Source organism: Camelus ferus, chromosome 4 (assembly GCF_009834535.1).
Source record: "Camelus ferus isolate YT-003-E chromosome 4, BCGSAC_Cfer_1.0, whole genome shotgun sequence".
Lineage (NCBI taxonomy): Eukaryota > Metazoa > Chordata > Mammalia > Artiodactyla > Camelidae > Camelus > Camelus ferus.
In genome coordinates this window covers 54,329,794-54,343,874 of record NC_045699.1, presented here as the reverse complement: position 1 = coordinate 54,343,874, position 14,081 = coordinate 54,329,794, and the positions used below count along the sequence as shown (strand labels likewise).

General features: G+C 43.9%; 1 protein-coding gene and 1 long non-coding RNA gene across 6 annotated transcripts in view; one reads left to right on the top strand and one right to left on the bottom strand.

Annotated features, from left to right (window-relative positions):
- PALM2AKAP2 (PALM2 and AKAP2 fusion) overlaps positions 1-14,081 on the bottom strand; it is a 425,013-nt gene that overhangs the window by 252,458 nt on the left and 158,474 nt on the right. The window lies entirely within an intron of this gene.
- LOC116663222 lies at positions 5,170-12,243 on the top strand. Its single transcript, XR_004319399.1, has 3 exons — positions 5,170-5,180; positions 6,549-6,551; positions 11,952-12,243. It is a non-coding gene; the product is annotated as an uncharacterized LOC116663222 (long non-coding RNA).

Genomic DNA, 14,081 nt, shown 5'->3' with positions numbered 1-14,081 from the left:
CCAGGGGTGGGATTGCTGGATCATATGGTAACTCTATTTTTAGTATTTTAAGGAATCTTCATACTGTCCTCCATAGTGGCTGCACCAAATTAGATTCCCACCAACAGCGCAGAAGTTCCCTTTTATATGATTTATATCTCAAGTCTATTTTTAAGGGCCTGCTCATGGCGTTACTCTTTAAATAATTGTTTAAACATGCACTACATTTTTGCTGTAATGATCACACCATCCAGTTCTTTGCTAGGAGTGACTCTCTTTAGCGTCCTTCTCTGGAGACCAACAAAGAAAGTGCTCTGATATAGCTCTCATGAGAGAGTAAGATCTGCTTCTTGATTCCATACTGATAAGCCTCCTGTGATGAAAAAGTTGAGCACTGTCTATATAAGGAGAATGGTAGAGAACTCCAAGGAAGTCCCAAATGCCAGAAATAAGGTAATTAGACTCACGTGCAGAAGGCAGTCTCCACATCAACACCCTCAATGAACTGTGTTATTCCCACCATGAGGCCACATGAGCATGGAACTGGGAGTCAGGACACCTGGCTTCAGGTGGAGGCCCTGACACTCACCACTGGGTGACTTGGACGAGTCCCGTATTGTTTCTGGGCCTAGGACTCGATGTGTAACATGAGCAAGTTGGACCAGCTCCGCTCTACGGCTCCTCCCATCTCTAAGATTCCACAATGCTAAGAAGACCAACTTCCCGTGCTAAACTGTCGCGTGTGCCCCTTCTTATCAATAAAATAACCCTGGCAAACATTTACCTAGCGCCGACTGTGTGCCAGGCGCTGTTCTGAGTAATATATATGAACACACTTGATCTTTACAACAACCCATTGAGTTAGGGACTATCATCACCCCCATTTCACAAAGGAGAAAACTGAGGCACAGGGAGATCAAGAGAGAAGGTCACAAGGCTAGTAAGTGTCAAACAGAATTGGAACCCAGCATGAAATATGGAAACAGAAATATCTCCAGGTGCTCCTGCAGGGTTGAAATGAGGTACAGCAAGAATGGAATCCAGCCCATCTCTTGACAGAAGGCAGGACTCAATAAATAAAGGAGCTCCCTTTGCACCTGGTATGAAGTGTTCCGTTTAGGATTTTGCCTCGGCAACTACAATTTATTCATGGAACCAAAGCTCAGTTTTGGAGTGGTTAAACCTAAGAATAATGATGATGGTGATGGTGGTGGTAAAAAAATTAACAGTGGTAATAATAATAATAGTGATAACTAAGTTACTGACTACTTGCTATGGGCCAGGCACTGTTCTAAGGACTCCCCTTCAATTTTTCATTTACTCCTCAGAATGCTTTGAGGTAGGTACCTTTAACATCCCTGATTTTATGGATAAGAATAGTCAGGGCTTGGCTAGGGTGAATAAATTTGTTCAAGGTCATGGGCCAGGAAGTAGCCAAGCAGGGGTTGAAACTGAGACAGTCCGACTCCAAAGCACTTTGTCAGGAAAAGAGATGTGTTTCAGCCACCAAGATTTGTTTCGCTTTGAGGGAACTAATTCCACACAGGACACGTGCAACATCACCACGCCACCTTCATGCGCTCATGTCAAAACTTTCCAGAACAAACGAGATGTTGAAAATGCAAAACATTCTGGTGTCAAATCCCTCCACTCCTAAAACAAGGAGCCTCTTACAAAATCCGGGAGCATTTCCCAATTCCAGACAAATGGGTCGAGGCTGCATTGGAATCTTCAGCAATGTCTGGTGAACCAGTATATCCATTTACTTCAATCCCCATAGGAGACATTTCCAGGGTATTGAATGATCTGATAAGAAGAGCAAATGCAAAAATATTTCTCTCCCGTTTGGACATTTTATTGGAGAGAGGTTACTACAAACGAGGCAGAGGCTGGGAAAGCTCTCAATTTACCATGTTGAGCTCATGAGTGGAGAAAACTCTCTAAATCTGAGCTTCTACATATCAGAATATGTCTCCCTAAAATTAGATGACAGGAAGAGTAAGGAGCAGAGGCATCCACTAAGGTGATGGACCAGATCCTAGGAGGATGCCGCAAGGCCCGGAGAACACGTCCCCTGGCAGGAAGCAGGAGTGGACACTGCCTGGACCTTGCAATAAGCAGCTTTCCCACTGGCTCTTTGCAGGTCTCAAGCAGCACCCATGGGACCGTGGAGGGGCTGGTGTGAAACTGAACATAGCTGTTGTGGTTGGAAATACAAAACAAAAAACAGGGTGCACAGAAAGAGATGTGCAGCCTTCTGACAACAAAGGACTGCAAACTCCAAGAGATGAGCATATTTCCAGAGGCGTACACACCTTTTCTGACTTCAGCCAATCATGTTTTTGGTTTGTTTCTTTAGATGCCAACATCAGGTGAATATCTGTATCATCTGTATCTATATTACCCAGATAAATACAGCATTTAAAAATTTAATATAAATGAAACTAATAGATGTGCCTGGTGGGAAAATTCAAACTATACACAAAGAAGTAAAATGAACAGCTGACTCTCCCTTCACCCCCTGCTCCCCACTTCCTTCAGTCAATTTCATTCAGTCAATTTCCCTTCAGTCAGTTTCATTCCTTTAGGTTTTGTATGTGCCCCACCTGGGGAAAAATAATGAATATACCGGCTTATTATCCATATGGATCTCTTATTCTTTACATAAAAGCAATCGTACCCTATACGTCCTGTTTTCACCTTTCAGCTTATGTTCTTCTTACTTAGTGATGGACCTTTGAGATTTTTCTGTACCTTCACATGGAGTCCCACCTCACTCTTGGTAACTGCTGCATGGTAGCTCACGGATGTCCCGTAACTTATTTTACCAGTCTGAGGCTGATAGATTATTTAGGTGGTTCCCAGTGTTTTATTTGCTAATGTAAACAGGGCTGCAGTGAATCCTCCTCTATATACATCATACATGCACTTTTGTGACCATATCCATAGGGTAAATTTCCAGCAGTAGAACTACTAGTCAAAGGATTCAAGCACTTAAAACTTTAACAGGGCCAAACTGCCCTCCCCAAAACATTTTCTCTGTGATTTAAATGATATAAATCTGATTTGAAAATAAGACTCAAGCAGCTAATGAGTTTTGACTCCCCCGCCCCCTTATTAGTCATCTTCTCAGTGACCCAGGGGGATTTTAAATGAAAGAAAATATCTACCACCTTGTTAATAATGGTAAGATGCTCTTAAAACAGACTTGGCTGATCTGTCCTCATCATAGACTCTTACTCTGTGTTTTTAGGTTAAAAAATGATTTTTTTTTTTTACCTTATGAACAGAAGTCTATTATGACTCCATCTGTTTTCTAGGTGGAATTAAATATGTACCTCTTTCCCCTGCACTGCTAATGTTAGGATTATCCCACAACCAAGTTGTGCCCACTTGTCCATAAAGAGGGTCTATTCCTTCTGCTCTTGCTGTTGTCCTCCATGGTTGAAAAGTACAAAATTTTGCATCCACTAAAATAATTTCTAGATGGACTCAAGCAATGTAAAAAATAAAAACATAAGAAAATAGAGTGACTCTCTGATTGTAAGATGGGAAAGGACTTTCAAAACAAAGCATAGAAAGAAACCACAAAGTACAAAACTGATAGACCTCATTATATAAAACTTAAGACGCTGGTTTTTAAGGAATCAACCATACACAGCAACTCAAAGTCAAGTGCCAATCTGGGAAAAAAAATATTTGCAATGTATATGTCAAAAGGCTAGTAAGACCTTTAGCAAATAAAGAGTTCTTACAAATCAATATGATTTTTAGAGAAAGATATAGACACTTTAATAAAGAAAAGAGAGCAAAATATAGGGAAAATGTACAACATTATCAATAACCAAAGAAATGCAAATTAAGCACTGAGGTGCCACTTTCCAACTATGAAATGTACTCTCCCTCCCCACACATAGTATATTTTAAAATATCACGTATTCTATGTGGGGAGGGTGTGAGAAAAAAAACCCTCTCTTTAATCTCTGTCAGAATTGTAAGTAATAATTCTAAAAGTACAGTTCTTAAAGTATAATTCTGTCAGAATTATAAATGGTCTTTTCAGAAGGCTACTTCAAAAGTTTTCATCCCCTTTATCAGAAATTATTTACCCAGAGAAAATTATGTTCAATGTGTTCAAAGATTCTTGTAAAGAATATTCAATACAGAGATACATGCAACATGAAAAAAAAAATCAAACCGCAAATAATTGGGTAAATAAGATGGCATCTTATAAACCATCCAACGACTTCCTTTTACCTTGGAGTAAAATCAAAGCAAGCCCACTCATGATGCACTGCCTGACCTTCTCTGTGCACCTAATCTTGTCCCTCTCTCCTTCTCCTTCTCCTTCTCCTCCTCACCTCTCACGTTGGCCTGAACCAGAGGTCTTCCATGAGGGGCATGGAAGACAGGCAGGCGGGTTGGGATCTACACTGTCTGGCTCAGAATCAAGTGGTACTTTGCTTTCCTTTGTCATCATCCCCACATGCCTATCTTCCTGGAGAGACCTCCAGAGCCATGGCTACAGTCTGGGGCAAGATTCAAGGTTTCTGGCTATTAATATCATAATATCAAGTGGTGCCCTGACCTCATTATTTCCAACATCTGGCTTCCAGTCTCATCCAGGTGTTAACATGCATGAGCCAGCTGGATGCTCCACACCTTGACCTTGATTTTCCCCTCGATGTACGACCCTCGATGACCATTAAGATCACCTGAGGAACATGAAAAAGTGTCAAGCTCAGGCCCCACCTCCAGAGACTCTGATCCTATCGGTCTGGGCACTGGAGGCTGCAAATGCTCCCGGGTAGTTCTGAAGATTTTTGGTTGCTATTGTTGTTGTTTTGTTTGTTTGTTTGTTTTTGGTTGGGGGGAGGTAATTCGATTTTATTTATTTATTTTAGTGGAGGTACTGGGGATTGAACCCAGGACCTCCTGCATGCTGAGCACGCACTTTACCACTAAGCTAGACCCTCCCCACCCCAGGCAGTTTTAACGTCAGCTGAGGTGGAAAGTCCTTGCTGGACATGTGGCAGTCTCATGGTCTAGGCTGATAAGCAATTCCTACTGCTTAAGCTGGTCCGGGCTCTTTCTTCATCAGTCCGAAATAAGCTATTTGGTTAAATTTTGTTAGAGGACAGCACTGGGTCAGTCACTTTTCTATTTCTGCAGTTCAGTCCTTGCTCTCTTTGCTCTTCAGAGTCTGGGTCTCAGCCCCAGGTCGATGGAGTTTTTGACATAAGGCCTTGGAGAGCTTGGACTGAGCACATGACTTTCAAAAGTCAAGGCTGCTTTTTTATTGTAGTATTTATCATCCTGATATGCCGGTGTCTCCTTTCTCTCTTCCCCTCCCCCTGAGGCCCCTTCCCTTAGGATTAGTTTAGATGACTATTTTCTACCCTAGGACATGAGTGATTAACCAGGTCAGAAGGGACGAGGTAGGAGGTTGGATATAGAACCACAGAAAACACTTCAAATGCAAGTCGAACTGAATCTGATCTTTGAGCTGAGGTAAACACGTTTTGTGCTTTAACATGCTATACCAAATTTCAAAATTCAGGAAGACAATAGTCAAGAAAAAGATCGTCCCTGAGAACAGGTTTGTTCTATGCAGCCTCCACCTATAACACCTGTGAATGCTGAGAAGGAGCAAGAAATACAGCCTGAGTAGCCCTCAGCCAGCTCTGTACTGCAGGCAACAGATCCACGTGTACCTCCCAAGCCTCACCGGGTCCCTATTCAGTCTCCTTTGGTGACTGGTGACAGCCTGAGACAAGGAGAGGGAGTCAGTTCAAGTGAGGGCCTGGGAGGCCCATGGGTCTCTCTGAACTGACTCAGCCTCCCTGCGGGTTCCCTACATATAACAAACTAGAGGATCTGCTCTATCCTTTTCCTTGGTTCTGGCACTTTCCAGGATCTTCTCAGCATTTATTTCAGGCAAATTCCTGATCAGGAAGAACCCATGCTGATAATGGTCTAATTTAATGAAAAGTATACAAAATAGTGCAAGAATGGGAAATTACAAACTTGGCAAATGGCACCCCTATGATTACATTGTCCTACTTCTCATTTGCTTTTTTGACTTGTGAAAGCCAACCAACTTGGAAAAGGGAAATGCTATCCAAGAAACCAACAAGATTATCTTAAGTGATGCCAAACAGTCCTTCCTTGACCTATTTTAACGGGGAAGGTATCTATCTGCAAATCCCCAGCTGGATGCTTGGTTCATTGTGAGATGTCTGCCTCTCCAGAGAGTTATTAACTAATGCCAGCCTGGGATCCTGGGGCTCTGGGCCCTGCATTTGGTCTTTGGAAAGTTCCTGCCTTCAAGCAGAGGGCTGAAAGTACCACCGGTGAAATTTCCATAGGGCACTGCATTTGCCAGGGAAATAAGGGCCTTGTGAAAACTCTGAGAAATTTCTCTCCCCCTCCCCCTCCTCCCTTCCTGTCCCTCTCTTTTACAAGGAGCCCATGTTCTATTCTATATCCTGTAACTTCTATCCTCTAGAGTGCGGGTTAGCAAACTTGCTCTGTAAAGAGCCACCAGGTAAGTATTTTTGGCTTCAGAGTCTGTTGCAACTACTCTTGAAATCCAGCAAGACCCTGCGGGGCCTTCCTAAGGCAGAGACCCCCCTGTGTTCCCTACCTCTTATTTGCGAAAAACTTTAGCCTCCTAGGCCTTCCCCGAGTTCCAAGATGAAAAATTTAATTGGAGAAGTTAAAAAAAAAAAAAAAGACAGACAGACAGACAGACAGACAGAAAAAAAAAAAAAAGAGAAAACAGCCAAGCAAGACAAAATAATAATAGTTTAGCCATGAAATGAAGTCAAGGACCTTTAGTTCCTCTTCAAGGGCTGTAGATAATACCCTGTCACAGCCTTGAGCTGTTCTGCAGATAGTAAAAGCCCCACCGGGTGGAAGAAGTTAACTGCGTGCTGACCACCAGCATGTAGACCCTGGACAGGTTGCAATGAACGTTGTACTTTCACCTTTACCACAACCTGCTATCAGTAGATTGGCTTTACTCGTTGGGCAAGTAGACTCCAGTTTGGTTTGGTAGCACTCACCTCTGCCCTCGCAGCACAGAAGCAGCTACAGACAACACACGGCAAATGGGCGTGGCTGTGCTCCATTCGGCCCTAAAGGCTGTGGTTTGCAGACCCCTGGCTACAAATATCAAGAACCAGCCATTCCTGAGCTCTGCTATTGACACCAGCTCTAGGAGGATGAACTCTGATCAACAAGGTGTGTGTGTTGGAGGTGGTGGTGGTGCTGGGTGGGCACACGTAGATAAGTCATAGGGAAAGGAAAGGAGAAAAATATTAAGTCCTATGGGTTTTGGACTGGTGCACTCCTTATTCCTAGAGGAAAGGAGGAAGCCAGGGAAGACAAAGGAAGAGGCTTCTCACTGAGTGATACGTGCACCCGAAACTGTCAGATGTTATTCTATTCAAGTCTCACAACACCAAGAAGAAGTTTGTATGGTACCCTCCTTGCAGAGGAAGAAACTAAGGCTCAGCTGGGTGAGCGCCCAGGGCCCAGAGGGAGGAGGAGGTGGTGCTGGTGTTAGCATCCAGCTCTGTCTGGCTCTGAGACTGCACTGTGTCTGCCCCAAAGCCAAGGCTTCGGTGATAAGGGTAGTCGGGCCTGTAGCCTTCTCCCCTCCAACACCTCCATCCTCCATGACAAAGCTTGGTGAGCGCCAGCCAATAGAGGAAACTTGGGAAGGAAAGAACCACAATGGCCAGAGACTTCTCATATGATGCTGAACGCTGGCCAAGGTGGCTGCTACCTTTGGGACCCCAATCTGCCACTTACTTCCCTTCCTTGGGAGGCAGGTCCCTATATCATAGGCCCTAATCTAGGTGCACTGAGTGTCTCTCCTGGCCTGAGCCTGGAATCCTGCCCTTTCCAACCCTAGACCTTTGCTACTCAACTCCGCCAGTTTCCATGCAGGACCTCATAGAGATCGGGGTAGAGAGAGGACCTGCCATTCCCCGCCCCACCCGCCGGCCCAGAGAGGGCCACTTCCTCCTCCCGCCTCCTGATCACTCTTCAGATCTCAACTCAAAACTCACCACCCTCCTCCACTCAACCTAAAGTCATCATGCTGTCCCTACAATTAGCTATTTCCATCAAATCAATATATTCCCTGTATTTTCTTACCAGGTCCTATCACAATCTGAAATTTTCTAGTTTATATGTTTACTGGTTTTTATCAGTGTCTTCTCTTTAGGATGGAACTTTCTGATGCTGGGGCCTTCCAATTGTCCTGCACTACATTCTTAATGTCAAGAATGGTGTCTGGTGCACAGCAGACAACAAATAAATGAGTGAGTGAATGCATCTGCCCGCCCGATAAGTTCTGTTTCAAGCAAGGACACTGAGTCCACCAAGCCCTCAGCACACACGATCGCTGCGCTATCATCTGAAGCATTTAGACGAGTGGGCTTTCTTCTTCTCCCTGGGACTGTGCAGTGAGAAAAGGGCCAAACACACATTTGTGTTGCTCACTGGGGGCCTCTGGCAATTACACTGAGAAGCAGTATGAAATCAACACAGTCCAACCCATAAACCCTGAAAACCCCTGGATCTAGTGAATAGAACAATTTTCAGCAAGTCAAGCACTTTTTATGGCACTTCAGCCACGTGGGGAAGTGACTGCTCCCTCCTAAATTGTGGAGTGTCTACCTAATGCCACTGCCCAGGAGATGGCAACGAGCTAAGTGACAATCAGAATATTCTCTCGGCATTGACACGTTAAAAAAAAACAACTAAACTTAAAGACTCACAGACATAGAGAATAAACGTGTGGTTCCCAAGGGGAGAGGATGCAGGGGAGGAACAAATTATGGGTATGGCATTAGCAGATAAAAACTACAATATATAAAATAGATAAACGACAAGTGTATACTGTATCACACAGGGACTTAACATTCATTATCTTGCAATAGTCTTTAATGGAATATAATCTGCAAAAATACCAAACCACTATGCTGTACACCTGAAACTAACACAACATTGTAAATCAACTATACTTCAATAAAAAAAAAAGCAAGGGGGGAGGGTATAGCTCAGTGGTAGAGTGTGTGCTTAGCATGCACAAGGTCCTGGGTTCAATCCCCAGTACTTCCATTAAAAAATAAAAATTAATAAACCTAATTACCTCCCCCTCAAAACAAAAACAAAACAAAAAAAGCAAGTCTGTGGCCAGCAGCCCCCAGGTTCGCCTTTTAGATCATACTCCAAAGGGCCCCTTTATTTCCTTTTGGGAGGATGATGCAAGGATGAAGCAGAAGAATCCCAGATGTCTAAGCCCCAGTGGGGTTGGAAGACCTCACAGTTTGAGTCACGCAGCGATAGCAGCGGGCGAGCAGTTATGTGCTTAGCACGCACACGACCGTAACAGACACACGTGCGAGCACACGTGTCCACGGACATACACAGAAGTATATTTTTACTTATAATGATTTTAATAATTTTAAATAATTTTACAAAGGTGTTGCAAAGGTACTGCAGAAAGTCACCATATAACCTCTACCCACTTGGCTTCCCATAAAGTTAAGACCTTGCCTAACCCCGGTGCCTTTGTTGAAACTAGGAAGTTAACATTGACACGGTGCTGTTAACTATAGACTCTTTAGATGTCATCAGTTTTTATGTTTCGTTTTTTTTTTCCCACTGATGTTCTTTCTCCAGTCCAGAATCCAATCCAGGAGACCACACTGCACTTGAAGCCTTTCTATTTGATGACTCAGGATGATGCACCCACTCAGTTCCTTACAGTATGGGCTTTGGAAATGGAAAAAATGATTCTCAAGCCAGTGAGACGCTGGGGTTCTGCATTTTCATCTTTAGTTCACTGTCCTTTAGTAAAATCACTTCTCTAAGTCTCAGCTTGCTAGGGTGTAAAATGGAGCTAGTCGCAGAACTCACTTCACATGATTGTTGTGAAAATTAAATTAATTCTGGAAAAGAGCTTAGCTGAAGGCTGGGCCGACTCGGCACCCAGTACACGTTAGCTATCGAGATCCGCTCTTAACAGTGACAGGAGCAACTGTCCCCCATGGTCAGATTCACCAACCAATGAATGGTCAGGAGCCAGCTGGAGGAGCAGACCCCAGATCTGAACGATGGAGTTTCTGTGTGCAATCCACCAAAGAATTGGGTGTGGTTACAGGATCAGGAACGCCAGATCTGAATCTTGGCTGCTTCTTCTTGGCTGTGTCTGGTGGTTGGATGCTAGGGCTGGGACAACTGGGCAGTGGTGACAGAAGAAGGTCGCTAATAGGCAGTCAGCTGGTCTCATCCTGGCTCCGACAAATGTTTGAAGCTGGGCGTGAACAGCTGGGATGGGGCCAGGCCTAGGGGAGCATGGCCAGTTAGCTTTAAATGTACCTTGTTCCATAAATCAAACCAACCCTTCTCCTTTCGTCAGCAAGGTCCATTAAGTGCCACAAACTCCACTCCAGGGAGAAAGAGGATGGAAGCTGTCTTTCAGGACTGAGCATGATGCATGCCAGGTCTGGCGCATATATTATACATAGTGGTCTTCATTTTTTTTTCCCACCCACTTTTATCTGGAAAATATTTTGAGAATCTACCATCTGTATACATACAAATAATAGATAAATAAAATCCACATGCACCACTGAACTCATGTGTGCATTACAGAATATGCACCAAATGTGCATTTAAAATGGATAACTTGTAAATGAAATAAGCAGTATGTTAAATCAATTAAAAATTCATGGTCCCATCTGTGAGAGTAGGAATAAGCCTTTAGGTTCAAGAAGTCTTCTTGATAATTTTGAACTCCTTGGGGTCCACTTCTCACCAGATATCATCAGCTTGTTCTCTTCCTATCCTCCACCTCTGCCGGTGTGTCTCCCCTTGTCTTCTCACCTATTGGGCTGTTGAAAGTAAGTGCCAGCTTCCAAGAGTTCACAACCTGAGCAGTGGAAGCAGCCCAGGCACCAAGGCACTGAGACCGTTGGGAGATCTAAGTAGAGACCACCCCCCACCCCCCGGCATTAAGGAGGAAGGGTTTTGTCCTGGAAGTGCTGCTCACCTTTGAAACATTTGAGTTTGGGAGGATCAGGCGGAATCCTACAATGAATAACACAAGAGGTGAACCTAGCAAAAGATGGGCGACGAGCTGGATGATAGAGGGGTCCAGGGTCCTGGCTCTGGATGTGGACAGCCTGAATGTGAATCCCTACTCTACCCTTCTGGGCTGTCCAAACTCCACTGCTAAGCCTCTTTTTTTCCCAACTCTAAGATGCTAAAACTTTGGTTGTTACAAGGATTTAAGAGATCCTTCTCAGCACTCAACCCAGTGCCTCACTCACGGTCACACGCAGTGAACAGAAGCTGTTACATCTGTTTGATTCCTGGTGTGGCCATCCTGGGCAGAGCCGTGATGCTGTAAAAGTCAGGGCCTTGGGCTGGCCCCTCTGCTCCCTAAGACCCTCCAGAACCTCACACACACAGAGGATCAGCCTCAGACTCTGTGCAATGTTACATCCCTCTAAATGCTGATTATACACCATCACATTGACTTATTCAGGCAACCCTGCTGAGACTCTCTGCTATACACCCCTGGAAAGAAATAAAACTATTTTCCTTCATAGAATAAAAAGTTAAGGGGGCATTAAGCTGCTTAATACCAATTGGTTTCCCCCTGGTATGAAATGAGTCTTTTTCTCCCCAGGTTCATATTATGTTAACTCATCTGTATGTTAAAATAAATAAATTTTGTACACTGTCAAACTACAGTTCTAAGAAGGCACACCCCTGGAGGGAGGTGGTCCCTTAAGGAAGGAGCAGATCATAGACTGAAACAAGTCTAGACTAGACAAGAGGTCCTCAACCTGGGGCAGCAGCAGCAGCCCACGAAAGGGCGCTTGGAAATGCACGGTCACAATGATGGGGAGGTGGGGCACAGTCAGTGGTTAGTGTTGGGAGGGTAGTGATGTTACATTTCCTGTAATGGGTAGAGCAGTCCCATGCAATGAATGAATCGTGCTTGGAATATTCCGCGATGCTGAAGGCGGTCTTCAAACTAGGGGAGCCCACAGACCAGAAGCTGGGATTTATGGGTGGGCTTGAGTAGGACAGGGCAGTCTGGGCCAGTTCCACTCTCACAAGCCTTTGTGAACACCTTCACAAGCCCTTTTCTGAAGGGTATCCTCAACTGGACTGTGAGCTCCATGTCAGCATGCACCATATTGAATTCCTCTTTGTAAACTCCAGGCCCATGGTGGTGCCTACCACAGAGCACATGCTCAATAAGTTGGTTTTAAAAGGTGAGTCAGTTTGCCTTTAGCGGAATGGGCTGGATGGGCAACAGCTCTGGCCAGTTGGAAGACCAGAGGGCACCTGCCCCGAGGACAAGCAGGTGCTGCAGGGATGGGAGAAACCCAAAGGCCTACAGTAGTAGATCTCAAAGTGCTGTCTACTTACTGCCTGCACCAAATTGCATATTCCCAGGCCCCACCCGCCTCTCTAGAGATGGGGCTCAGATATAGGAACTAAAGAAACTCTTACCATTTGAGAAACACAACAAAATTGTGTCAGGTCATCTGTGGCTGGGAAGTGGTTCTGTTGGGATAATGGAAATTCGGGGCTTGTGAAAGCTTTTTGTCATTACTGCTGAGGCAGTTTCTGGATCAGAACTCTGTATTTGTGAAAGTCTTCTAAGGCATCTGGGGCTTTCCATGAAGGCATGGAAATTAAATGAGAAATTCAGTTTCTAGGTATAGTTTTCTTAACTTTAAAACAATGTTTCTCTATATAAAATAGATAAACAAGAAGGGCCTACTGTATAGGGAACTATACTCAATATCTTGTAATAATGTATAACGGAAAAGAATATATATATAAAACTGAATCACTTTGCTGTATACCTGAAACATTGTAAATCAACTCTACTTCAATAAAAAAGTAAAACTTAAAAAAACTTGAAAAAATAAAATAAGATAAAATAGCATTTCTTTTGAACATGGCAGTTGGCCTTGGAGTATCGTTAGGCAGGAAAGATGGACTCATGGAAACCCTGAGACTGAAGTAAGAAAGTTCCAAAGAGCTAATAACCGAGTTCAGCTGAGCACCTCGTGTGAGCCCAGCACTGGGTTACGTACCAAAGTGGATCTACTCCTCATAACACAGCATCCTTCGGAAGTGAGCTGGGTTACTATCACCGCCATTTTACAGATAGCTACACCAAAGCTTAGAAACATTAAGTAACGTGGTCATGTTTACACACGATTAAGGGATGGACCCAGGATTCAAACTCAGGCTGTGAGGCTTGAGGTTCGGCAAACCGAGACTCGCCGAACCTGAGACTTGCCGAACCTCAAGCCTGGACCACTTCCAGCACCTTCCCTGCAGCCCACACAGCCCCTCCTAAGCACTTTCTGCACACATCTCGGGAGACGATCACGATCTTGCTTCTGCAGGCACTTAATCTCTCTCACCTGTCCAGCCTGCCAATTAGTAAGGCTTCCCTGTGTCTCCACATTGGTGAGCGGAGGTGGGGCACTGGAATTGGAAGGAAGTAGAATGAATCTGTCAGCATCCCCCCCGAAAGGAAATATTTACACTCTAGATGGTTGGTTGGCTTCCAGTCTGTGTCTTTAGAATTTGTAAGGCTCTACTGCTTGAAAATAATTAGCTTTCTAAATTCAACTGACAGCTCAAGTCACCCCAAACGAAGGAGTTTTAGATCATTTTCTCTCCCACGACAAAAAATACCAATTCAGCAATTATAAAGTTAAGAGTTCTACACAGGGAACTACATTCAATTTTTTGCAATGAGCTATAATGGAAAAGAATCTGAAATATAAATATATATATATATAGCTGAAATATAAATATATATATATATAGCTGAAGCACTTAGCTGTACACATGAAACTAACATTGTAAATCAACTACACTTCAATAAAAAATAAGAATTAAAAAATAAAAGAGCTCTCTACTAAGACAGTTGGCTCCTAGGAGAAATCGACTGATTTACATTAAGCACTGGAAAGTTCAGTATTTTCCAATGATTATCCAGAAATGCTGGGCATATCACTTATAAACAACTAAAAGGGCTT